Here is a 22,106-nt window from a genome sequence, read left to right as displayed (position 1 = left end):
ACGAGACCCCTTTAATTGCACCAGAATTTTCCAAATGAGATAAAAGACGACTAAGGTAGTCCATGGCAACAACAAACAGGAAAGGAGAAAGAGGATCACCTTGTCTAAGACCTCTGTTGGCTTTAATACGACCTTGGGGTCTTCCATTGACAATAATTGAGTATGTGACATTGCTTATGCATCCTCTTATCCATTTTCTCCAAAGGATAGGATAGTTCTTTTTCTCTAGGACAAAATCAATGAAATCCCAATTTAAGTTGTCGAAAGCCTTTTCAATGTCAAGCTTCAAAATAAAACCCTTAATCTTCTTCACCTTCCAGAAATCCACAGCTTCATTTGCCATTAGGATAGCATCAGTAATTTGGCGATTCTTGACAAAAGCTAGCTGGTTTTCTGAGATGGTATCAGGAAGGGAGGTCTTTAACCTGTTTGAAAGGGTTTTAGCAATGATCTTATAAATGGATGTTGTTAGGCTGATCGGTCTGAAGTCTTTAGGATTACAATAATCCTTCTTTTTTGGGATCAAAGCGATGTATGTATTGTTCACATTCTTGTTGATAACACCTTTGTCATAGAAGTCCTTGAAAATGTCAATGATATCTTCTTTTAGAAGATGCCAATATGATTTGAAGAAGGAGATAGGGAAACCATCTGGACCAGGGGTCTTCTTACCCTCTAAAGAGTTTATGACCCCTTTAATCTCTTCTTCCAGAAAAGGGACACAAAGGTTTAACCCCTCAGAATGCTCAATCGGATTCCAATCTAGATTGTCTATAAAGACAGGATCGCTTTTAGTGGGGCCTCTGTAAATCCTTGAAAAGAATTTTATAAAAGCTGATGAAATACCGTTGTTTGTATTTTGAGTCAAGCCTTCTTCATCCTGAATTTCTTGAATAAAATTTCTCTTTTGTCTTGCTGAGCAAATTCTATGAAAGAAGGAGGAGTTTTCATCTCCCTCCCTAAGCCAAAGCTTTTTGGCCCTTTGGTACCAGAATTGGGACTCCTTAAGAGATAACTCGCTGAGATCAGCTTTAAGAGCTAGGCGGCATAATTTCTTCATCTTGAATGGTTAAATTTAAAGCATAAAGGTGTGGCAAGCACTTGAGTTCAGAAAGGCTAGCATTTTCCCTTCCTTCATACCATTCTTCTCCTTCCCATCTATCAAAAGTTTCCAGACTTAATTCTTCCAGTTTTGTCAACTTTGAAAGAATATTTGGTGGAATTACCTTGAGTTGATTACAAGAAGATAAATTTAACACTTTGAGTTGTGTCAATTGGCTCATGGTTGTAGGAATTTGTGTGATGTTAGATTTACTAAAATCAAGAATTTCAAGTTTTTTTAATTCACCAATCATATCTATGCTCTCTAATCCACATTCTTGCAAACGTAATACTCTAATGTTTGCTAAGGAGTAAAGATCAGATGGTCGTTGCATCAAGGATATATTCACGTTTTCTAATACTAAACCTTTGAGCTCTTTCATTTCTTCAAACAAAGTTTCTACCACCGGCACACGCTTATCTTCCATCCATTGTCCAACAAACCTTAATAATTGAACTTTGGGTAACGTTAACTTCGGGAGAGGATAATGTAAACCATAAATGAATACTGCGGTATGATTACCCGATAGTCTCTCTTCTTCCCATTCTTCATTCGGTCTTTTCACGTAGCTCAATGTACGTATGTGATCATTCTTAGATGCAATTAATAGGGCTACATCACGAACCATATCATGCATTTTCACATAATTGCGCCCATACTCAGAATATTGTTGAAGCAACGAAGAAGATATAAGATCATCAACCAATTTTTTGATCCTACGTCGTCCTTTTAGGACAGTATCAACACCATGTAAGAATCCCATGCCGATGGCATATACATGCAACTCTTCCATATCAATGTCAAAATCTTCTGGAAACATACTGCATAGCAAGAATAGTAACTTGACCTCTTCATATCCCAAGCAATCATAACTCAACTTTAGTGACAAATACACTTTCTTGTCCATTTCTCCAATGTTTGCCATACCCACATCAACACTTTTAAGTTGATCTAAGGCATCATTCCAAATGTCGGAAGGTTTATTTCGTAATGCCCTAGCAACAGTAGTAATAGCAATAGGCAAACCTGCACATTCTCTAACAATTTGAATGACTATAGGCTTCAAATCACTTGCCTCAACAATTTCACCTGCCATTGCCTTAAATAAATTCCATGACTCATCTTCTCCTAAAACTTTTATTTCAAAAAATTTATTGGCGCACATTTCATTTGAGATCAAATGTTTATTCCTAGAGGTAAACAAGATCTTGCATCCCGCATGATCTTCAACACTTGGAATTCCTATTATTTCCAAATCAATGTACTCCCAGATATCATCCAGCACAACTAGGATACTTCTCTCCATCTTCAACCTCTTTCGTAGAATAGGAGCCCTTCCTTCTATTGTTTCTTGTTGGAATTTCAAACCTAGCTTGTCAGCTAGTTGTCCTTGAATAGTTTTAAAATCTGGTGTTTGGCTGATCGTACATGTTACCACCTCATCAAAAAGCTTCTTACTCTCCCCAATTTTTCTTAAAATTTCTTTCACTAGCATTGTTTTTCCGACACCCCCCATCCCGTGCACTCCGATCCTATGGACATTATCTTCGGAGAGTGCATCCATGATTTGTTCCACAATCGACTTTCTTGAGTCAAAATCAAGAAAGTCAGGTACTTTTGGCGGTGAACAATCAACCGATGGGATAACAATTTTATAGGATACTGTATCAAAACTTTTCCCCTCGGTGTTCATCTCAAGAACTTCATAGGCCATTTTGCTTGCTTTTCTACTTAAGTTGTGTCGTTGGACCAAATCGGTGGAACACAGTCTACCATGTCCACCTTCATAGGCTAATATCTCCTCAGATTTTCCAACAATGTCATCAACCTTTTTCAACCATTTTTCAACTGCAGGTTTTATGTCTTCTACATTTCTTCTGGCAGTACGAATATTTTGTTGCACATATTCTTTTGTGTCTTTCAGTATTTCTACTTGAGTCTTGAGTTTTTTAAAGTTGGCATGAATGAAAAATACATAACCAAGTTGGCGTCCAACTGGCTCAACAGTGTATTCAGCAATTTTTGCAGTGACTGAAATGAGGATGTCCATTATTATGCCTTGTTCTTGATCTTCAAAATAATTAAAACCTACAAAAATATTTAAAAACTAAAAACCCGCAGGGACTGAACCATAATAATTTTGAAGCTTTTGCCTTAACAGAAAAGTAGAAGTGAACACGAGTAAAAACTATCCAAAAAAAGAAGAAAAAAAAATCAACACAAATCAGCTTATAAGTACAGCGATGAGATGGAAAGCTTAAGTGATGGAAAATGTAACCATAAATATATTGCATAAAGTGATGACAGAGAAGAAATATGTGACCTGATGGAAGAAATAAGATGATGTTGATCTGGAGCAGAGAAAAATGAAGAAGATAATAATGAGATAGAAGACCAAAATTATTTGTTGTTTATATTTATGTATGAATAGAACATATATTGGCATAAACCCCCGTGAGGAACATTTTAATTTGTTAATTGGAGTGAAGCAGCAACTTTTGAGTCATCAAAGCAAGAAAAGTAAAAGTAATATGTGACCCATCTTAATTAGCTAAATTTAGTTGGATCCTTTAATTAAAGTTAAAGTTCAAATTCCCTATACCCTTCTTTTTCTTTTTTATTGTTGGAAAAAGAATGTATGTGATATATAATATGGGGAAATTAAAGATCAATTTTAAGGCTTGTCCTTTACAGGCATAAAATGTTGAAATATTAGACTTCCATGAAAGGAAGAGATGCTTCAAATGTGAGAAGTCATTTCCATATCTAATAGTTAGTGAGTACAAATCCTTTAAACAAATTGGTCCTTTGCAACAAACACTTACTCACCTTCTTAACAACGTTTATTAATCCAATCATCCAAGCAATAGCAATAATGTTGACCTTTTCTGAGTTAAACTCTCTTGAAAACAAAGAGGTTTGGCATATTCTCTTCATCTTGAATGGTTAAATTTGAAGCAAAAAGGTGTGAGACAATTACTGAAACACGAAAAGATTAGAATTTCCCCAACCTCCATATATCCCCTTTTCTCCTTCCCATATATCAAAAGTTTACCGATTTAATTCCTCTAGTTTCTTTAACTTTGAAAGAGCATTTGGTGGAATATCTTAGAGTTGATAACAAGAAGATAAATTAAACATTTTTAGCTGGGTCAATTCGCTTATGCTCCTAGGAATTTCAACAATGTCAAAATTATTGAAATGAAGAATTGAATGACCACTTGGGATGGAAAGTCCTCATGTTGCACACCTTTGAAAGAAAAAAAGAATTTGATGGAATACTTGAACATTGCAAAAGTGTATTGTTTGGAGTTATCAAAGGAAGAAAAGTAAAAGTAATATGTGATACGTTACCCATCTTAATTAGCTACCTTTAATTGGATCCTTTAATTAAAGTTGAAATTTTCTATACCCTACTTTTTCTTTTCTTCTTCTTCTTCTTCTTCTTCTTCTTCTTTTTTTTTTTTTTTTTTTTTTTTTAATTGTTTCAAAGAAGAATGCATGTGATATTTAATATGGGGAAATTTTAATGCTAAACTTGGGAAGTGGTATTTCTAATTTGAAAATCTCCTTTTTCATCAAATTTTAAATTGAAACTTTAAATACGTATTACAATTTTTATGTTACGGTAAATTTGTGTTCAATAACCATTGAAGAAAGCACTCTCGTGTGCATTTAATGCATTATATAGAACATATAATTGGTATGAAATTGATACATTAACACAAAGGGTGCGGTCTTCGTCTTATGTTTTCAACTTAAAAATTATTGGTATGTTTAGGGTAGCTAGGGTTTTAGGAAAAAAAAAGGGTTAGAAAATTGGGCCAAACCGTGTTTGGCCCAAGAGTTATTATAAATGGGTATTAGGGTTATCATAATCTCCAAATAACTCTATATTTTTCTCTTTTTTTCTTTGTTACAGCTCTACATTACTCTACCCAAATAACCCAATTCAAATTCGATTATTGTTTTTTAAATTACTACAATCATAACTCTTTTCTAAATACATATTATTGTAACACTACTATAATAATCTCTCCCCCAAACACATACTATCATAACACTACCATTCATATTTGTTTCCCAAAGACATTATTATAACACTACCAATAACAACATTTTCTCCAAACACATATTATCATAACATTATGATTGAATTATTATAATTCTTTTCCCCCATAACTCTTTTCTTCCCTCAAACACATCTTATAAGTTTTTGGTAGAGATATTTAATCGTAATTTTGGTATATTAAGACCATACTTATATGTAAAATTAATGAGTGAAAGAAAGAAAATTAAATAGTCACTTTAATCTATCTTTCAAAATACCAAATTTAACTTCTCCTTCTCCATTTCACTTCGATTTCTTTCCTTTTCGTAGTTTTTCTTATGGGAAAATATATCTCAATGGTGGGGCAACTTGCTTAATAAGAGTGTGCCTTTTGTTTTTGTTTTTGTTTTTTTTTTTTTTTTTTTTGAGATATGTTTTGTTTGTTTTTTTTTTTAAATTTTAAACTAAAATTAATAAATTACCTTTCTTTTATTAAATTACATAAATAACATTATGGTTAATTTTTGTCTTTTGTTATTATTATTTTATTGAAAGTGAGATATACTTTTAGGGTTTGGTTCTGGTTTTCTAGTTCTTGTGCATTTTAATTCAAATATCAATCAATATTAGTTTAAAAGGTAGTCGATAGTAATCTAGGAGCGATCAAAAGACAATCAATATCATTGATTGTTATATTCAAACAACAATTAGTATCATAGGCAATTTTACGATGACTATCATATAACAATTTGCATAGTTGATTGTTATCATATCACTATAAGAATTTTGGTTTCTACCGACACTTTTTTCTAGCAACGTAAGAAAAAATGTGGGCAAAGATATGATATGTCGGCGTAGTTTTATCGCTGAGCACATCTTTGTTTTCCCGACAAAAATATGTACGTGGGCAAAGAGTTGTATATTGCATGGACACATCATTATTTTGGCAAATGGAAGAAATTGTGTAAAATTACCATAACAAATTGTGTAAAATTATTACTTCCAATAAGCTTCCTTGGATAGGAAAAATCTAATAAACTTCTTTTAATTTACCTGGAACATCACCTAACATGCATTTATATTCTTCAGTAGGTTTTTTTTATAAAAGATACGGTTGGGTCAGTACACTACAAGAAAATGGAGCATTCCCGACGCCGAAAAGGACGTCGGCATAAAGAACGTCAGGAATAAGGGACGACGTCGGGAGATGCGTCGAGAAAACAATCTTTCCCGACGCACCACGAAGGCGTCGGCAAGAATACGTCGGGAAAAGGGTAAATTAATTTTAAAAAACGAACTATTCCCGACGCCGTGAACAGTGCGTCGAGAGCGGCGTCGGGAATAGGGGTTTTTCCCGACACCGCATGAAACGTCGGGAAAAACGTTTAATGAGCGTCGGAAATTTCCCTTTTCCCGATGCATTTTGAGGGATTTCCCGACGCCACGTCACTGCGTTGGGAAATCCCCTTTAAAATCGTTTCAGTTCTGTATTTTACAGAACCGAAACCGAGAGGGGAAAAGAAAGGAGAAGCCGAGATCGTCGTCGCGATTTCCGTCGCCCTTCCGCCGTTGTTCCGCCGTCCTCTGCGCCGCCCTCCCTCGCCGTTGTCCCTTGCCGCCATCTGCCACTTTAGGTAAGTGGAAAATGAAAATTTATTTAGTTTAAGTTTATGTTTTAGGGTTTTTTTTTTATGAAAATTAGTTTAGGATTTTCTTTTGGAATAGATTTTTGTTTGTTAAATGTATTTTTGTATAGAGTGTGTGTAATTTGTGGTTGAATTGAAATTGAAATTTGAAATTTGAATGGTTTAGGATTTTTGTTTTAGAAAATTGAATTGAGGGGGGATTTTATAGTTAAATGAAAATTGAATGGGGGTTGAATTAGGGGAGGGGGTTTATTGTTAAATTGAAAATTGAATTGGGAGGGGAGTTTATATTTGAATTGAAAATTGAAATTGGAGGGGAGGGGGGTTAATAGTTAAATTGAATTGGGGGGGGGGGGGGGGGCGATGTATAGGTAAATTTAAAATTGAATTGGAGGGAGGGGGTTTAAGTTAAATTGAAAATTGAATTGGGAGGGGGGTTTATATTTGAATTGAAAATTGAAATTGGAGGGGAGGGGGGTTAATAGTTAAATTGAATTGGGGGGGGGGGGGGGGGGAGGGATGTATAGTTAAATTTAAAATTGAATTGGAGGGTGGGGGTTTAAGTTAAATTGAAAATTGAAATTGGGGGGGGGGGGGGGGGGGGGGGGGAGGGGGGAGGGGGATTTATAGTTGAATTGAAAATTGAAATTGGGAGGGGGAGGGGGGGGGGGGGGGGGAAAGTTAATAGTTAAATTGAATTGGGAATGTAATATGTGTGTTAAGATTTGTTTTTGCTATCCTGCAGTTATGGTAGCCTGTTTGTGTTGAATATTTTTATTGTTGATTTGAGATGGCTATCCTGCAGTTATGGTAGCTTTTTTGTTTTGAATTTGTTTATGTTTGGGATGGCTATCCTGGAGTTATGGTAGCCTTTTTTGTTTTGAATTTGCTGGTTTCAAGGGGTGGTAGTAGGATAGCTTGAAGTATTTTGTTGTTAATAATTAGGTTGTGTTGGTTATCCTGCAGTTATGGTAGTCTCTGTAGTTTGGAGGGGTTTGTAGGATGCGAAGATATTTTCAAGTATTTTGTTGTTAATAATTAGGTTGTGCTGGCTATCCTGCAGTTATGGTTATTGAATGTTTGTTTTCTATATGTCCACAGTCATTATGTCATATCGACGATCAAATTTTATAGAGACGAACGATATGTTCCTCCAGTTTGAGGATGATTTATATAACATTGCGGGAGGGTCGTCATCTGTGGGCGACAATACGGGTGAGTCTAAGAATTTTCTTCATTTTTAACTTACAAATATTTCATGTAGGGGTTTATAACTTTATATGTTATTGTCTATTTATTGAGTAGGGTCTTCTTCTCAACAAACGACTCCGACTCCTAGGAGACGTGCGCAGTCTCGACTCTTGGAGTTAGAGCGCCACGTTGCAATAAATGGGCGCATTCCGATGACGATCGCCCCTGGAGCGGAGAAGCCTATTTCTCCACACGCCGTTCGCTTCAGCCAGATGATAGGCGTGTGCGTGCGAAAGACATTTTTCGTCCATTGTCTTAAGTGGGGGGGACGTTGGGAGAGAATACATTGAGGTCGTCAAGGGCGACCTCCAGGTAATTAAATGCACTACACATTTATATATGATTTCATTTGAAACATATCTAACTTTAATCAATCTACGTAGATGCACCAGGACATCTTCACTAGGTGGACACCCCCTTAGCAACCTCATCATTCCAGCTTCAATTATATAGGAGAAAAGTATAGAAAGCGCAGAGTAATAACAAAAAGGGCTAGAGAAAAGCCCAAACCTAACAAAGCAATAATTAATAGAGAATCAAATGAAAGCAGTAAGATTTAAAGCAATTAGAGCTAGCCGAACAGTCGTTAAAAAAGTTTGTTCTGCTGGTCCAGTGTCTAGAGAGGGCCTTGATGTCTTCCTAAAGATCAGAGGTAACTTTATCCTTGTTGTTAAAAATTCTGTTATTTCTTTCAAGCCAAATGCACCAAATGGTTGTAATGACCAAGTTGAAAAAAATAATCTTTTTCTTTCCTTTTAGTTTTGTCTGGCAAACCAACTTGCACAGAGAGGAAACAGAAAGACAGGGAGGCTTCCAGCTAAAGAGAATATTAAAATTGTCCCAGATATATGAAGCATATTGGCAATCTATGATGAGGTGATCTCTACTTTCCTCATTTCTTCTGCACATGACACACCAATTCGGCCCGAAATTCATTTTTAGGAGTTTTTTTTTTTTTTTTTTTGCAGCTTATCAACCGTATTGATACTCTCATGAATGATGGACCAAATCAAAAATTTGCATTTTTTTGGAATAAAAGACTTCCACAGTTTTTTGAAACCCAGTTGATCAATCTGATTTACATATCTGATTTACATTGACAAAAGTCAAGGAGAAAAGGGCCTTTTTCACATATGCCACAGAGAAAGAACCATTTGAATTAAGATTCCAAGGAGGATAATCACAACCACCATTTCCAGTAGGGGCCAAAAAAGAGGACAATAATTCATTCCATTGATCAACTTCCCAACTTCGAAGAGGTCTTCTTGGTTGAAGATTCCAGCCAAAGGTCTCACTATTCCACATATCCTTGATACAACAATCTTTTTCTTTTGATAGGGAATATAATATAGGATAATGTATATTGAGAGGATTGTTTATGTGCCAGATATCATGCCAGAAGGATGTTCTTTCACCATTCCTTATTTTCCATCTAATGTTGGAGTTATACCAGTCAACAATTTTAATTATTGAGTGCCAAGGGGCCTTGCTTCTGCTAAATTTGCTTTTTGAAGGGATACCACCACAAGAATCTTGATCATATTTAGCCAATATCACCTGTTTCCATAGAGAATGCTTTTCCACATTGTACCTCCACAACCATTTACAAATAAGCGCAACATATGTATCTCTTAGGCGGTTGATACCCAACCCACCAAATTCTTTGGGAGAAGTCATGGTCGACCATTTGATCAAGTGAAGATTGTGTTTGTCTACCGAATGGTTCTAGAAGAAGCTTCTCCATGATTTCTCTATGTCTTTGTATAAGGAGACTGGGGCCTTAAAGGTAGATAGCTGGTAGGTGGGTAGATTGTAAAGAGTAGAATTTATTAGAGTAATTTTGCCTTCTTTGGATAAATTTGTATACTTCCAGTAGTTGAACTTCTTATGGATCTTATCAAAGATATTCGCCCAAAATTCTTTTGAAAGAGGTTTGCCTCCCAAAGGAACTCCAAGATAATTTAAAGGAAGGAAATGTGTGTTTATGCCCTACTGTGCAGCCACAAAGCTCAATCTGTTGGTGTCCATTTTTATAGGAGAAATCGTGGATTTGTTGAGGTTAATATTGAGGCCAGATGCGAGTTCGAAAAGCTGTATGACACATTTAATGTTTTCAATGGACTTATCGTGATCTTCAACAAATGGAAGGATGTCATCTGCAAAGAGAAGATGAGTTAGATTTTATTTTTCATTGATACTTTCCCCTTTGATTTTGTTACTTATCTCAAGAAATTTAAGCAGCCAGCTAAGGTAGTCCATCAATAAGACAAAGATAAAAGGAGAGATGGGATCTCCTTGCCGAATACTTCTAGTTGGACTTATTTTTTCTCTAGGTCTGCCATTGATAATAACTAAATAATTGACACTGTTTATGTAAGATTCTATCCAATGTCTCCATCTATAGTTTTTTTTTCATGAGCATATAATCAATGAAGCTCCAATTTATCTTGTCGAAAGTCTTCTCAATATCGAGCTTGATAACAAACCATTTTACTTTTTTAGTCCTCCAATAATAGATAGCTTCGTTCACTATCAAGATGGCATCGGGAATTTGTCTACCACTGACAAAAGCCAATTGGTTATCTGAGATTGTGGCAGGAAGAGTGAGCTTTAGCCTCTCTACAAGAACTTTAACAATGAGCTTATAAAGAGTCGTTCTAAGACTGATCGGTCTATAGTCCAAAGGAAGGGAGCATTTTTGTTTTTTAGCAATGAGGGCAATAAAGGTCTCACTTACAGCTCTATTAATGATACCATTTTTGTGGAAATCATTGAAAATATTTTTTCTTCCCCCTTGATCAAGTTCCATGATGCTTTAAAAAATTCCATATTTTAACCGTCGAGCACATGACTCTTACTGTTTGTGAAGTGTTAGTAAATGGTCCCACCTACTTTATTTTATCACGAGCAAATTAATTAACTAATTGGTTAGCAAATTAATTAATTAATTAATTGATTATGGAGTTGGTAAAGAATATGTTAAGATCTTCTTTTCAAGGGTTCCACATGTGGTTAGGATTTATTCCTTATATATTTGTAATATTCTCACGGGTGGTTAGGATTTATTCCTTATATATTGGTAACATCCTGTATGAGAAGTTATGCGAAGAAAAAGTATAAAAACTTTTTGACGGTGAGTTTCTCTTGGCAGTTCTTCATAAAAAATAATTGGCAGTTCTTCATAAAAAATAATACGAAAGACCGATAGAAGAATCATCAAGTCGTTCGGGGCTTGAGTTGAATACATCATCTATAGATCTGAGATTAAGAGGGAGATATTTTATCCTTATTATGAGTTATGGCTATTGTGTTCTTACATATTTAGTTCTGTTGCAATAGTTCTAGGACAGTACGATAATAAATGTGCAGAGTGTTGTACCTCCAGTCATTGTATTTGTGATTAATACAATCTTCTATCCTAGGCAAACGTTGTTGTGTTGCTTGTTCTTTTTCCATGTTACTTTAGCTTAGTGCTCTTTCTACAACTATGGTTACAACTGTTACATATCACTAGAACATGAAAGATCTTAGAACAGAGTGGATTTCAGCTTCATCAAATTGCTTGCAGAGGTTTCCTTGGTCTACTTCCTTGAGTTTGGAAAAGAAATTAGGAATGAGTACATTATTGCTCCATATCATCTTCAAATTCTTCGCACTACAAATTTTTAACTTCTCCAAATTAGGAAGCGATGCCTACAAATTTTGAGACAACGTAATTAACCATATATCATCAATTAACAACATATAATGTATATAGTGTTTTAAAATTACCATAACAAATTGTGTAAAATCATGATTACTTCAAATGAGCTTCCTTGGATAGGAAAAATCTAATAAATTTCTTTTAATTTTCCTAGAACATCACCTAGCATGCATTTATATATACTTCAGTAGTTTCTCAATGAGAGAAGAGCCTTCTAAAACAAATAAGGATAGAATTTGATCCTATATATCATTACTAACCACAAAGGTTAGAAGGAACTTGTGTTGGAACAATAAAAAGAACAAAAAATTAAAGTAATTAAATTTAGACATGTATATAGAAACATAGAAAAATGTGTTGATAGAGTTTACCTCTTCACTGAAAAGGGATTCACCAATGCTGATGGTATTGCTTGTGCTTGTTTCCACGGTTAATTGTCCACATTTCTCACTTTTTGGAGCAAAATTTATGAAGTTGTGGTAAACTGATTAGATACAAGTACTTTAAATGAGTAAACTCAATGTGGTTTTCCTTCACAATGATCGTCACTTCTATTTTCTAACAAGAATTAATTACAATTTCCTCTAGGTTCAAAATGTCATCCAACGTGCAGTTAAAAAAGAGAGTTTTTAATTTATTGCAATTCCGTATGATTACATTCTTCAAATTGTTGAAAGTAGATTCGCCATGATAACCATGAATTATGCTCTCCAAATTTTCCGAGTTCCTTAGAATTAAGTACTCCAATTTGGATAAGCATTTTTGCAATGGCTTTTTATTTTCATGGACAAAATGTTGAAACTCTGAATTATCATAAAGGTCCAGATACTTCAGATGTACAAAGTCATATTTATTTACCAATTCTGAATGGAGAACCTTCCAACAAAATGATCCTTCCAAATGCACTTTTTCTGATCTCTTTAACAGATTTTTTATCCAATCATCCAAGCTCCTTCCTGATTCTAATGGAGTTTATCTTATTTTCAAAATAATATATTCTTCCTATCTGAAAACCAATAACAATGTTGAATTTTTTAAGATTCAACTCCCTTGAAAACAAGTCTTTGGGCATAATCTCTTCATCTTGAATGGTTAATTTTAAAGCATAAAGGTGTGGCAAGTACCGGAGCTCAGAAAGGCTAGCATTTTTCCTTCCTTCATATTCTTCTCCTTCCCATCTATCAAAAGTTTCCAGACTTAATTCTTCTTGTTTTGTCAACTTTGAAAGAATATTTGGTGGAATTATTTAAAGGGCGTAACAAGAAGATAAATTTAACACTTTCAGCTTGGTCAATTGGCTCATGGTCGAAGGAATTTGGGTGATGTTAGATTCACTAAAATCAAGAACTTCAAGCTTTTTTAGTTCACCAATTATATCAATGCTCCCTAATTCACACTCATGTAAACGTAGTAATCTAATGTTTGCAAAGGTGTAAGGAGATGGTGGCGATAAGGATATTTTCACCATTTTTAATTCTAAACCATTGAGCTCTTGCATTTCTTCAAAAAATGTTTCTACCACCGATACATATTTATTATTCAACCATTGTCCCTCTAACCTTAATTATCCCTCTAACCTTAATAAATGAACTTTGGGTAACATTAACTTCGGAAGAGGATAATGTAAACCATGAATGGACACTACAGTGTGATTACCCGATAGTCTCTCTTCTTCCCATTCTTCATTCCATCTTTTCACATAGCTCAATGTACGTATGTGATCATTCTTAGATGCAATTAATAGGGCTACATCACGAACCATATCATGCATTTTCACATAATTGCACCCATACTCAGAATATTGTTGAAGAAAAGAAGAAGATATAAGATCATCAACCAATTTTTTAATCCTACGTCGTCTTTTACCACAGTATCAACACCATGTAAGAAACCCATGCTCATTGCATAAACATGCAACTCTTCCATGTTAATGTTAAAGTCTTCTGGAAACATATGCTACATAACAAGAATAATAACTTCACCTCTTCATATCCCAAGCTATCGTAACTCCATTTTAGTGACAAATACACTTTCTTGTCCATTTGTCCAATGTTTGCCATACCCACATCAACACTTTTAAGTTGATCTAAGGCATCAATCCAAATGTCAGAAGGTTTATTTCGTAATGCCTTAGCAACAGTAGTAATAGCAATAGGCAAACCTGCACATTCTCTAACAATTTGAATGGCTATAGGCTTCAAATCACTTGCTTCCACAATTTCACCTGCCATTGCCTTAAATAAATTCCATTACTCATCCTCTCCTAAAACTTTTATCTCAAAAAATTTATTTGTGCACATTTGATTTGAGATCAAATGTTTATTCCTAGAGGTAAGCAAGATCTTGCATCCCGTATGATCTTCAACACCTGGAATTCCTATTGTTTCCAAATCAATATACTCCCAGACATCATCCAAGACAACTAGGATACTTCTCTCCATCTTCAACCTCTTTTGTAAAATACGAGCCCTTCCTTCTATTGTTTCTTGTTCGAATTTCAAACCTAGCTTGTCAGCTAGTTGTCCTTGAATACTTTTAAAATCTGGTGTTTGGCTGATCGTGGATGGTACCACCTCATCACAAGGCTTCTTACTCTCCACAATTTTTCTTAAAATTTCCTTCACTAGCATTGTTTTGCAAACACCCCCCATCCCGTACACTCCAATCCTATGAATATTATCATCAGAGAATGCATCCATGATTTGTTCCACAATTGACTCAAAGTCAAGAAAGTCAGGTACTTTTGACGGTGAACAATCAACCGATGAGATAACACTTTTATAGGATACCGTATCAAAACTTTCCCCCTCATTTTTCATCTCAAGAACCTCATCTACCATTTTGCTTGCTTTTCTATTTAACTTGTGTCGTTGGACCAAATAGGTGGAACAGAGTCTACCATGTCCACCTTCGTGGGCTAATATCTCGTCAGATTCTCGAACAAAGTCATCAACCTTTTTCAACCTTTCCTCAACGGCAGGTTTTATGTCTTCAGCATTTCTTCTTGCAGCATGGATCTTGTGTTTCACAGATTCTTTTGTAATCTTCAGCTTTTCTACTTGAGTCTTAAGTTTTTGAAAGTTGGAACGAATGAAAAATAAATAACCAAATTGGCGTCCAAGGGCTCAACAGTGTATTCAGCAATTTTTGCAATGACAGAAATAAGGATGTCCATTATTATCCTTTGTTCTTGATCTTGAAAAGGATCAAAACCTACAAAAATACTTGAAGAGCTAAAAACCCACGAGGAATGAACTATAATAATTTTGAAGATTTTGACTAACAGAAAAGTAGGAGTGAACACATACCGATCACCAAGTAAAAACTATCTAAAAAAATCTACACAAATTACCCAGTTTATAAGTATTGAAATGATCAGATGGAAAATGTAAAAATGGTGAGGGATGAAATATTTGACCTCAACGAAGAAATAAGAAGATGTTGATATGGAGAAGAGATACTGCAGAGAATAATGAAGAAGAAAATAAATGGAAGACCAAAATTATTAGTTGAGGAGTCGATGAAAGAAAAGTAGTGATGATGGCCGAAATTGATAAAACTCTCTCCCCACCGGAAAAGTATTTGTCTATCTAATAATGTTTCTTTCTAAATGTAAAAAAGAAAATGTAAAAGAGCCAAGGAATGTAAACCAATGCAATCTGCAGCTTGCATTCTTTGGCTAAAAACATTTTTATTCTTTCCATTTTTGTATACTCTATGATGTATTGTATGAATGTTCTTCATTTCATGGTCGAAAGGGAAACATTATCAATATAATGCACTTTTATCCTATCTCTCTCTTCCATTTCTTTACAATTCATCTTGTTAATGTGTTTTAAGTAGTTTAAGTTTATGTTTTGTACTTGATAAGGATTCTTTTGTTGATAAGTCTCACGTGTTTAGCTAAGTTAAACTCAATCGCTTCGCCAGCGTTAGTCACCAACTATTCTAGAGAGTAAGTTACAAGGACATAGCTAAAACTGCTCAAAATGGAGTTTATCCAAACTCCATTCTAGTATTTTAACTCTAATCATTTGTGTCCCGACAGGAAAACAAATGTGGTTGTTAGGCGTTGAGAGGTTACTCGCCTTAAATAGAGTCGATATAATGCTTATAAGTAAGGAAGCGTAGATGTATATTGCTTGATTTATCTTTACTATTTGTGTTCGAAAAGAAGAACTAGTGTGGTTTTTACAAAAATATTTTTTGTCGCCTAGGTTTTTTCATTTATGATTCCTGCTTTATTCCACTAGTTTTCTCTCTATTTCCTGATGTCTTTATTAATTTTAGTTTCCTAACATCTCTGCATCAATGAACATTTTGTTGAGAGGTTAAGGTACTCTTTTCTTAACTGCAGTTTGTAGTATCTCCCTTTAATTCATGAATTCGTGAGATTTGAATTGACTGTAATACATTGATAGTCAAATTTTGTCTTTAATGATCATGTTCATATAGTTAGATGCATGGGAACTTGATGGCGAATGCTTTTTTATCATGTGCAATTCTCTTAGTAAGTTGTATGTAATTCAATTAGAAGAAATAAGTTAGGTTAGCTTGTAAAAATCCATTAGATCTTGTATTTTTCCAAACGACTTACTATTGAACTTTGATGAATGTTTAATTAGGTGCATGAAAATTAGGCTTTCAACCTAATTTAACCCTTATTTGTAATGCAATTAGCGTAAATTGGACTTTGTATACCTTTCATCGGTTTAATTTGCATTAATTTGATGCATAGGACAATTTGGTTAGCTATTCTATTCAAATTGCTTAGGAGCATCGGTTGTTAAATTCAATAATGAGAACTTAACGTTCAAATATAATGTTTTGGGAGATCTACAAAACCCAAGCTAAGTTTTCTAAAAAGGATTTACACTTTTAATTTATTTTTCACAATTTATTTTTAATTCAATCAACCCCCTCGTTTTGTTACTTCGGGTTGAAAATAATTTGCTAGAGAAATTTACGCGCTCCTTGTATTCGACTCGGACTGGCCACTAGTATTAACTCTTGGTGTATAATTCGATTAAATGTTTGATCCAAATTTAGGTGATAAAATCTATCGATTCGGAATGGAATGCAATGAATGACATTGGAATAGATGAATTTAGATGTTGTTGAACTAACTTTAACTCAGTACGAGCATATCAAGAATAAGCAACATAAAAGTTTATTTATAGAGTAACTGGAACTAAAAGGTTCACAGTTTATTTGAATCGATAAATATCTCATATTTTAACTTTAATTTAAGGCGAGTTACCTCTCAAGGCCTTTGTTGTACGTCTGTTCACTTTCGTGATATAAATGTTGAGGTTAGAATACATAATTTTTATCTAAGTAAATGTATATGACATTATTATGTCTCAACAATTTAAGGCAAGCAACCTCAAGATGCTCAAATACTACGCACTCACATTTTCTAATATGTGTGATAAGGTTCAAACTGTAGAATTGATTTTATCTATAAATTAATTCTTTCTCTTGTTTAATAATGCCTTAGTTTCTTTTTTTTTTGAAAGGAAACAGCTAGATAGGACTTAGGGAAAAGCCTAAGACCAATCTAGACGCACAAATTTATTAATAAAGGGCTAGAGAAAAGCCCAAGAGTTAAGTACAGAAGTTGCTAAGGTTTAAAGCAATTGTAGCAGCTGAATAATTTTTAAAGTAAGAGTCCCTAGTGCACCAATTGCCTATAAGGAATTTGCAATCCTCCCACATATTGGCAGATGTTTTATGAGAGCTAGGGGATCCAAAAATTCTAGTATTTCTTTCACACCAAATTACCCAAAAAATGGCTATTATTCCACAAAACACGACTTTGCGATTCGGGCTGAAGCAAGTTGGGGACCGGAAGAAGGAAAACACTTCCTCCAGATCTGCGGTGCTGGGAATTAATCTGAAAGTATTCTGGAGAAAGAACCATAAAGGCTTCACGGCTTCGCAATGGAGAAAGAGGTGGGTTCCTGATTCACTATCCTTCTTGCAAAGAACACACCAGTTGGGTTGCAGGGAAATATTGGGCCTTCTTTGTTGAACAACCTCCATCGTATTTATTCTTCTCTGAATCAGGCACCACATGAAAAATTTGATTTTCATTGGAATGGTGGACTTCCAAATATTCTCGAGAATTTTTGATTGAGGGTCCTCTGAGGATGGATTCAGCTGCCGAGAGATCAAGACTTTAGCAGATGCAATGGAAAAGGAATTTTTGCTGTCTGGGATCCAGGTAGGTTTGCTTGAACCTCTACTAAATCTCGGAGAAGGAAGAATCTCTAAAATTTTTGCCCATGTATTTCTTTCTCTATCGTTCAGCTCTCTTCTGAATCTTATGTTCCATTGGCTATCGAGTGTGTTCCATGCATCTTTAACTGTGATTTCTTTGTCAAGCGAAAGAGCAAAAAGTCTCGGATAAGCAGTTGAGAGACAACCTTCTAGAGACCAATTAGAGTACCAGAAGGAGATTTGATCTCCATTATTTAGATCCCAACTTTGCTTGCTCCTGAACCAGTCAATATTGTCAATTATAGATCTCCATGGGGCTTTAGGAGTACTAGAAGAGATGTTTGATGGAATATCTCCTGGGTATTTTCCTTTATATTTGCATTGAATCAGTTTCCTCCAAAGAGCTGTAGGTTCCGAGAGATAACGCCAGAGCCATTTTGTTAGGAGGGCTTTATTAGTCACATGAAGTCTTGAGATACCCAGACCACCCTCCTCTTTAGATTTCGTGACTTTATTCCAGTTAATTAAGTGAGACCCTTCTGATCTGTTGTTACCTTTCCATAGGAAATTTCTCCAGAATTTTTCAATGTTTTTACATGTCAGGGAAGGGGCTTGGAAAACAGATAGTTGGTATATAGGAAGGCTGCTAAGGGTTGACTTAATTAAAGTGAGTCTTCCTCCCTTGGAAATCTGAGCATATTTCCAATTATTGAGCTTCTTTTGGATCTTTTCTTCAACATTGGTCCAAAAAAGTCTGGATTTTGGGTTGCCACCGAGAGGAACTCCCAAGTAGGAGAGGGGGAGAGAATGACAGGATATACCCCAAAAAGAAGCACAATCCTTAGCTCTAGATTCAGACACATTCATTGGCACCAGAGCTGATTTCAATAAGTTTATTTTAAGGCCCGAGGCTTTTTCAAACAGAGATAATGCCATTCGAAGGTTATTCAGGTAAACATCATTATCTTCTATGAAAAGAAGAATGTCATCAGCAAAGAGGATATGGGATATGTTACAATTATTACTGAACGAGACCCCTTTAATTGCACCAGAATTTTCCAAATGAGATAAAAGACGACTAAGGTAGTCCATGGCAACAACAAACAGGAAAGGAGAAAGAGGATCACCTTGTCTAAGACCTCTGTTGGCTTTAATACGACCTTGGGGTCTTCCATTGACAATAATTGAGTATGTGACATTGCTTATGCATCCTCTTATCCATTTTCTCCAAAGGATAGGATAGTTCTTTTTCTCTAGGACAAAATCAATGAAATCCCAATTTAAGTTGTCGAAAGCCTTTTCAATGTCAAGCTTCAAAATAAAACCCTTAATCTTCTTCACCTTCCAGAAATCCACAGCTTCATTTGCCATTAGGATAGCATCAGTAATTTGGCGATTCTTGACAAAAGCTAGCTGGTTTTCTGAGATGGTATCAGGAAGGGAGGTCTTTAACCTGTTTGAAAGGGTTTTAGCAATGATCTTATAAATGGATGTTGTTAGGCTGATCGGTCTGAAGTCTTTAGGATTACAATAATCCTTCTTTTTTGGGATCAAAGCGATGTATGTATTGTTCACATTCTTGTTGATAACACCTTTGTCATAGAAGTCCTTGAAAATGTCAATGATATCTTCTTTTAGAAGATGCCAATATGATTTGAAGAAGGAGATAGGGAAACCATCTGGACCAGGGGTCTTCTTACCCTCTAAAGAGTTTATGACCCCTTTAATCTCTTCTTCCAGAAAAGGGACACAAAGGTTTAACCCCTCAGAATGCTCAATCGGATTCCAATCTAGATTGTCTATAAAGACAGGATCGCTTTTAGTGGGGCCTCTGTAAATCCTTGAAAAGAATTTTATAAAAGCTGATGAAATACCGTTGTTTGTATTTTGAGTCAAGCCTTCTTCATCCTGAATTTCTTGAATAAAATTTCTCTTTTGTCTTGCTGAGCAAATTCTATGAAAGAAGGAGGAGTTTTCATCTCCCTCCCTAAGCCAAAGCTTTTTGGCCCTTTGGTACCAGAATTGGGACTCCTTAAGAGATAACTCGCTGAGATCAGCTTTAAGAGCTAGGCGGCGATCACTTTCTTCTTGAGACAAAGGGGTATCCAATTCCTTCTTGTCGATAGAATCCACTTCCCTTACAATACTGTCTTTAGCAAAGGCAAAAGAGTTTAACTTCTCTTTTTGCCAAGGTTTGATAAAATTAGCTAAGGACTTTAGCCTTTGTATGAAGGAGAATCCAGGGTGACCATCTTGGATCGAATTTTCCCACCATCTTCCCAAATTTCTTTTGAAATCTGGATCATTAAGGGCTATAGAGTTTAAACGGAAAGGGACTGGACCCCAACTGAGCTTGGGATTGGAAACTTCACAAACCAGAGGAAAATGGTCTGAAGTTGATCTTGGGAGGGTCCTGGTTGTGTGGGGACTGAAGAGATTTTCCCAAGGAGAATTGTAAAGGAATCTATCGATTCGAGAAAAAGTAGGAGGATTCCGAAGATTAGACCAAGTGAATCTATTGTTTGTGAGAGGGGGATCAAGTAGAAGATTATTGTTGATGAAGTTGTTCAGCATTTTGGAGCTGTGGGTAGAGCTGGAAATAGATGTTGATTCCTCTCTCGATCTGGTAACATTAAGATCACCTCCTAAAATCCACGGGAGTGAATTAAGATGTTGAAGATTATGAAGATCAGTCCAAAAACGAGCTCTTTCCCTCCTTTTAACTGGACCATAAAGACCTGTTAGCCACCAGGACAGATTGTTGTTGGACAAGAAGTTGGCTGAAAGGCTAAAAAACCCTTCCTCGTGGCTTAAAATTGAATGAATCTGAGCATCCCAAAGAATTAAAATCCCACCAGAGCTATCCAAAGCATTTTTAGCGATCCAATTGATACTATTAGAGGGCCATAGGGATTTAATGATTCTCTTGGTTGTGATCTTAAGCCTAGTTTCAGTCAGAATCACAAAGTCAGGGGAGTATGAAATTATAGTATTTTTTATTATGGCTCTTTTAGAAGGGGAGCCTAAACCTCTTGCATTCCAAGTAAGCAGTTTCATTTTACAATGGATGTCCCCAAATCCCCTTTCCCCTTTGAAACTATCCCCGAACTGATATGGTTTATCAAAACATTTGATGAAGTAGTTGCCCTTGAAGAGTCATTGACCGCAGAGAGTTTCAGACCATTTTCCTTTAACCAGAAAGCAAGTTGTTTTTTGAAGGCCTCTGAATCCGAATCTTTCTCTTTTTCTTCTTTTTTCCTGTAATAGTATTTTCTTTTATGAGCAAGTTTTGGTTTTCTGTAGTTGACTTCAGAGGATGAATTTGAATTCTCGTTAACTTGCATTTTCATTTCAGGTGTTTCGGGAACCACTTCAGTGTTTGTTATATCAATAACCTCTGCGTTATCAGAGCTGTGGTGGTCTTCAAATGATTTGTTTGGATCCAAGATTGGCAGATCTCCCAGGTCAACAGTGAGCAAAAGACCTTTTTTAGAAGCTTCCCCTTCATGTGCCATCATTTGGATTGGTTGAATATTTAATTCTCCTTTCTTCTGATTGGCTTTTGAGTTCGGTTGAGTGGAGGGCAATCTCTTCTTGATACTTCTCTCTCTACTTACTTTCTGTTTTTTCTCAGGAGAACTTAATGATGGAGAATGATTGGCAGGAGCAGAATCCGGATTGAAGATGTTGGTTTTATTACAGGGCGAGTAGAAGGAGACTTTCCTTTTAGATTTATCCAAATTTAATGCTGAAAATGGTGGAAGCTGAATGTCAACCTTCTGTTTTCCTTTATCCAACACGCCATCATTGGATATCCCAGGTAATATCTCTAGTCCGGATTTATTAGCCGTTGCATGCACATTACTATCATTAACTGCCTCTTCATTTAATAAGCTCGGCGACGTGGCAATTTTGTCAGGTTTAATGATAACCGATTTTAATGCAGATGGCTGGTCCGGTGTACTGCTTTTACGTCCGTCGGAGCTGGTGGCAAGGAAATCCGGCGATATGGCCTCCATTCCTTCGAAGAAGAACTGTTCGGATTCAGGATTGAATTCATCAAAGGCAGCAGCAGCTTGTCTCTTGAAGGTGCCGTGGAGTCTGACATTCCTTTCTATTAGCCATTTGCCT

The sequence above is a fragment of the Cucumis melo genome, chromosome 5 (assembly GCF_025177605.1).
Source record: "Cucumis melo cultivar AY chromosome 5, USDA_Cmelo_AY_1.0, whole genome shotgun sequence".
NCBI lineage: Eukaryota > Viridiplantae > Streptophyta > Magnoliopsida > Cucurbitales > Cucurbitaceae > Cucumis > Cucumis melo.
Note: the sequence above shows the minus strand (reverse complement) of the source record.